This window comes from Stigmatopora argus, unplaced genomic scaffold (genome assembly GCF_051989625.1).
Source record: "Stigmatopora argus isolate UIUO_Sarg unplaced genomic scaffold, RoL_Sarg_1.0 HiC_scaffold_176, whole genome shotgun sequence".
NCBI lineage: Eukaryota > Metazoa > Chordata > Actinopteri > Syngnathiformes > Syngnathidae > Stigmatopora > Stigmatopora argus.
In genome coordinates, this window is record NW_027520180.1 from 634 (window position 1) to 7,500 (window position 6,867).

Genomic DNA, 6,867 nt, shown 5'->3' on the forward strand with positions numbered 1-6,867 from the left:
TCACAACCACCCTGGAAGATTATTTTATACAGAATGGTCAATATACATCTCCCCTCATATGAGACAAAAATTCAGGTTAAATGGACCAACCAGAACCACCCAAGACCAGTTCCAAGACAACCACTATTTTTGACGCAATTTACCCCAATTTGGGCACTTATTCTTGCCTAACATCCACCCAGAACCTCCCTGGAAGATTATTTTATAGAAAATGGTCAATATACATCTCCCCTCATATGAGACAAAAATTCAGGCTAAATGGACCAACCAGAACCGCTCAGGACCAGTTCCAACACAAGCACTCGTTGTCATAAAAGTGCCCAAATTAGGCACATTGTTTGTGGCATAACTTTACTTCACAACCACCCTGGAAGATTATTTTATACAGAATGGTCAATATACATCTACCCTCATATGAGACAAAAATTCAGGGAAAATGGACCAACCAGAACCACCCAAGACCAGTTCCAAGACAACCACTATTTTTGACGCAATTTACCCCAATTTGGGCACTATTTCTTGCCTAACATCCACCCAGAACCTCCCTGGAAGATTATTTTATAGAAAATGGTCAATATACATCTCCCCTCATATGAGACAAAAATTCAGGGTAAATGGACCAACCAGAACCACCCAGGACCAGTTCCAACACAAGCACTCGTTGTCATAAAAGTGCCCATATAAGGCACATTGTTTGTGGCATAACTTTACTTCACAACCACCCTGGAAGATTATTTTATACAGAATGGTCAATATACATCTCCCCTCATATGAGACAAAAATTCAGGTTAAATGGACCAACCAGAACCACCCAAGACCAGTTCCAATGCAACCACTATTCTTAACGAAAATTACCCCAATTTGGACACTATTTCTTGCCTAACATCCCCCCAGAACCTCCCTGGAAGACTAATTTTATACAAAATTGTCAATAATACATGCACCCACATTTTAGGCACTTTTTCCGGGGAAAATAACCCCCCCAGAACCGAACTGGGCTACTTTTTATACAAACCAGTACGCACTGGGACGCTATGGAATCCGCAGAACTCTGCCACACTGTGGACAAACTGTGGTACTGCGACCGTTTAAGCTCCCGTAAGCCTATGCACTTTTAGCGTTTAAAATTACCTTTCTGGCTGAAAAGAAAATCTTTTTACACACCCACTCTACTCTAATAAAGGTCCCCTTATTTTAGAAACTATTCCCGAGTGAAAATAAGCCCACAGAACGAAGTCGACATGCTTTTTATACATGCACGTTGGTCTATTACAGTCAACCAGCATTTGGGACACTCTTCCTGGGTAAACTTTTGCACCAGAACCTCCCTGGAGCATTTATTTTGATACCAAATCGTCAATAATACATGCACCCAGAATTTATGCACTTTTTCCGGTGAAAATAACCCACCAGAACCGAAATATCCTCCTTTTTTTATACAGACTTTGACGCACTGGGCCTCTATGTAACCTGAAAAACTCTGCCACACTGTGGACAAACTTTATTACTGCGACCGTTGAAAATCCCGTAAGCTTATGCACTTTTCCCGGTTAAAAACACCTTTTGGGCTGAAAAGAAACGCTTTTTACACACCCACTCTACTCTAATAAAGGTCCCCTTATTTTAGAAACTATTCCTGAGTGAAAATAAGCCCCCAGAACGAAGTCGACATGCTTTTTATACATGCACGTTGGTCTATTACAGTCAACCCGCATTTGGGACACTCTTCCTGGGTAAACTGGAGCGTTTATTTTGACACCAAATGGTGTATAATACATGCACCCAGAATTTATGCACTTTTTCAGGGTAAAATAACCCCCCAGAACCGAAATATCCTGCTTTTTATACAGAATTTGACGCACTGGGCCGCCGCTATGGAACCCGCAGAACTCTGCCACATTGTGGACAATTTTTTTTTACTGCAATTAGGGTCAAATTGCCGGGTCAAAAGTGTCATTTCTTCGGGTAAATCACCCTCCTGGGCCCGGTTTTAATGTTTAAAAAGGTCCAGTATTTGTATTAAAGATATAATATTTGTATTTGATCGATGAGTGCTGATTTAAAACCAAATTTAATGCATTTTTGGCACTTTTGAGAATGGTCGTATGTCGTCGTATTTGGTCGCGCCGACGTTTATGGCTGTCTTTTACCCAGGAAAATAACTCCCAGTGCCCGGTAGTCATGTCTGATAAGCTCCAGTAAGCTCGAGTATTTGTATTTCATCAATAAATGCTGATTTTACCCCATTTTAGTGCATATTTGGGACTTTTGCGAATGGTCGTCGTACTTGGTCGCGCAGACGTTTATGGCTGTCTTTCCCCCGTGAAAATCATCCCCAGTTTCTGGTAGTCATGTCTGATCAGCTCCAGTATTTGTATTTAATCAACAAGTGCTGATTTTAGTTCATTTTGGCACTTTTGAGAATGGTCGCACGTCGTCGTATTTGGTCGCGCCGACGTTTATAGCTGTCTTTCCCCCCGGAAAATCACCCCCAGTGCCCGGTAGTCATGTCTGATCAGCCCCAGTAAGCTCCAGTAATTCTATTTCATCCATAAGTGCTGATTTTAACCCATTTTAGTGAATTTTTGGCCCTATGGCGAATGGTCGTCGCGCCGACGTTTATGGCTGTCTTTTCCCCAGGAAAATCACCCCCATTGCCCGGTAGTCATGTCAGATAAGCTCCAGTAATTGTATTTCATCAACTAGTGCTGATTTTAGTTCATTTTGGGCACTTTTGAGAATGGTCGTATGTCGTCGTATTTGGTCGTTCCGACTTTTATGGCTGTCTTTTCCCCAGGAAAATCACCCCCAGAGCCCGCTAGTCATGTCTGATAAGCTCCAGTAACTCTATTTCATCCATAAGTGCTGATTTTAGTTCATTTTAGGCACTTTGAGAATGGTCGTATTTGGTCGCGCCGACGTTTATAGCTGTCTTTCCCCCCGGAAAATCACCCCCAGTGCCCGGTAGTCATGTCTGATCAGCTCCAGTAACTCTATTTCATCCATAAGTGCTGATTTTAGTTCATTTTAGGCACTTTTGAGAATGGTCGTATTTGGTCGCGCCGACGTTTATAGCTGTCTTTCCCCCTGGAAAATCACCCCCAGTGCCCGGTAGTCATGTCTGATCAGCTCCAGTAAGCTCCAGTAATTGTATTTCACCCATAAGTGCTGATTTTAACCCATTTTAGTGAATTTTTGGACCTTTGGCGAATGGTCGTCGTCGCGCAGACCTTTATAGCTGTCTCCCCCCCGGGAAAATCACCCCCAGTGCCCGATATTAATGTCTGAAAAGCTTCAGTATTTGTATTTTATCGTTTAAAAACGATCACTCCGCTTTTGGAACACTTTTCTAGGGAATATTAACCATTTTCCGCACCTTAAGAGAGTCAGATCTACTCCCGCCGACCTTTATATCTGTCTCCCCCCCCGAGAAAATCACCCCCAGAGCCCGGTAGTCATGTCTGAAAAGCCCCAGTAACTTCCAGTAATTGTAATTAATCATTAAATGCTGTTTTTAAAACTATTACTACGATTTTGGAACACTTTTTCTGGGCATTACCTTGCTCCTTTTCGCCGTCTTGCGGACAAACTTTGGTACTGCAATCGGGCTCAAATTGCCGGGTCAAAAGTGCCATTTCCTCGGGTAAATCAACCTCATGGGCCAAGTTTTAATGTTTAAAAAGGTCCAGTATTTGTATTAAAGATATAGTATTTGTATTTCATCAATGAGTGCTGATTTAAAACCCATTTTAGTTCATTTTGGGCACTTTTGAGAATGGTCGTATGTCGTCGTATTTGGTCGCGTGCCGACGTTTATGGCTGTCTTTACCCAGGGGAAATCACCCCCAGTGCCTGGTAGTCATGTCTGATAAGCTCCAGTAAGCTCCAGTATTTTTTATTTCATCCATAAGTGCTGATTTTAACCCATTTTAGTGAATTTTTGGGCCTTTGGCGAACGGTCGTCGCGCCGACGTTTATGGCTGTCTTTTACCCAGGAAAATCACCCCCAGAGCCCAGTAGTCATGTCTGATAAGCTCCAGTAACTCTATTTCATCCATAAGTGCTGATTTTATTTCATTTTAGGCACTTTTGAGAATGGTCGTATGTCGTCGTATTTGGTCGCGTGCCGACGTTTATGGCTGTCTTTCCCCCTGGAAAATCACCCCAAGAGCCTGGTAGTCATGTCTGATAAGCTCCAGTAAGCTCCAGTAATTCTATTTCATCCATAAGTGCTGATTTTAACCCATTTTAGTGAAATTTTGGCACTTTCGCCAATGGTCGTCGTCGTCGCGCCGACCTTTATAGCTGTCTCCCCCCCCCCGGGAAAATCACCCTCAGTGCCCGATATTAATGTGTGGAAAAGCTCCAGTATTTGTATTTCATGGTTTAAAAACCATCACTACGCTTTTGGAAACACTTTTCTGCACATTTTAACCATTTCCCGGTACCTTAAGAGAGTCATAGTTACTCCCGCCGTTTACCCGGCCTGGTTGATGGACCTTGCTCATTTTCGCCGTCTGGCGGACAAACTTCAGTACTGCATTCGGGTCAGGTGCGGTCGACATTTCTTGCCGGCTTTTCAAGCACTTTGCCTGGGTTGATTTAAAACATTTTGCCCTGTTTATTTTTAACAAGTTTACCCACGTTTTACAAATCTTCTGCGGGCTTTAGATGCACTATTCCTGGGTTGATTAAAAAAAAATTGCCCTTATTATTTTTAACAAGTTTACCCACGTTTTACAAATCTTCTGCGGGCTTTAGATGCACTATTCCTGGGTTGATTTTAAACATGTTGCCCTTTATTTTTAACAAGTTTACCCACGTTTTTCAAAACTTTGTGCAAGCTTTAGATGCACTATTCCTGGGTTGATTTAAAACATTTTGCCCTTTTTATTTTAACAAGTTTACCCACGTTTTACAACTCTTCTGCGGGCTTTAGATGCACTATTCCTGGGTTGATTTTAAACATTTTGCCCTTTTTATTTTTAACAAGTTTACCCACGTTTTACAACTCTTCTGCGGGCTTTAGATGCACTATTCCTGGGTTGATTTTAAACATTTTGCCCTTTTTATTTTTAACAAGTTTACCCACGTTTTTCAAAACTTTGTGCGGGCTTTAGATGCACTATTCCTGGGTTGATTTTAAACATTTTGGCCTTTTTATTTTAACAAGTTTACCCACGTTTTTCAAAACTTTGTGCAAGCTTTAGATGCACTATTCCTGGGTTGATTTTAAACATTTTGCCCTTTTTATTTTAACAAGTTTACCCACGTTTTACAAATCTTCTGCGGGCTTTAGATGCACTATTCCTGGGTTGATTTAAAACATTTTGGCCTGTTTATTTTTAACAACTTTACCCATGTTTTACAAAACTTTCTGCGGGCTTTTCAAACACTTTTCCTGGGTTGATTTTTAACATTTTGGCCTGTTTATTTTTAACAACTTTACCCACGTTTTTCAAAACTTTGTGCGGGCTTTAGATGCACTATTCCTGGGTTGATTTAAAACATGTTGCCCTTTATTTTTAACAAGTTTACCCATGTTTTACAAAACTTTAAGGGGGCTTTTCAAACACTTTTCCTGGGTTGATTTTAAACATTTTGGCCTGTTTATTTAAAACAACTTTACCCATGTTTTTCAAAACTTTAAGGGGGCTTTTCAAACACTTTTCCTGGGTTGATTTTTAACATTTTGGCCTGTTTATTTAAAACAACTTTACCCATGTTTTTCAAAACTTTAAGGGGGTTTTTCCAAACACTTTTCCTGGGTTGATTTTAAACATTATGCCCATTTTATTTTTAACAAGTTTACCCATGTTTTACAAAACTTTAAGGGGGCTTTAAGAACGCTATTCCTGGGTACAATTTAAACATTTTCATCAGTATTTTGCAAAACTTTTACCCTGCTTTTCAAACACTTTTCCTGGGTTGATTTTTAACATTTTGCCCTTTTTATTTTTAACAAGTTTACCCATACTTTTCAAAACTTTAAGGGGGCTTTTCAAACACTTTTCCTGGGTTGATTTTAAACATTTTGCCCATTTTATTTTTAACAACTTTACCCATGTTTTTCAAAACTTTAAGGGGGCTTTTCAAACACTTTTCCTGGGTTGATTTTTAACATTTTGGCCTGTTTATTTAAAACAACTTTACCCATGTTTTTCAAAACTTTAAGGGGGTTTTTCCAAACACTTTTCCTGGGTTGATTTTAAACATTATGCCCATTTTATTTTTAACAAGTTTACCCATGTTTTACAAAACTTTAAGGGGGCTTTAAGAACGCTATTCCTGGGTACAATTTAAACATTTTCATCAGTATTTTGCAAAACTTTTACCCTGCTTTTCAAACACTTTTCCTGGGTTGATTTTTAACATTTTGAACTGTTTCATTTAAACAACTTCAATAATAATAATATATATAAAACAACCCCCCCCCAAAAAATTTGAAAAAAAATTTCAGCGTTTTTTGCCCAAGTGTACAGCTCATCCTCCGGACAGCGGCAGCCTTAAACCCATCCTCCTTCAATAGGGCAAGAGGATGAGGTTAAGGCGACAACTGCTCGGAGGATGAGCTAAACACTTGGGCAGAAAACGCTGAGATGAGACACTATTGCTGGGTAAACACAACACCCAAACGGATCAGTTCTAACACACTTACCCGAATTTGAGACACTTTCCAGGGGGGAGGAAGCTCATACTACATGCCTCACATAAAGAAATAAAATAGATATATAAAATAACAAAAAAAAAAATTTGAAAAAAAATTTAGCGTTTTTTGCCCAAGTGTTTAGCTCATCCTCCAGGCAGGGGCCGCCTTAACTTCATCCTCCTGCCCGATTGCAGGATGAGGTTAAGGCGGCCCTTGCT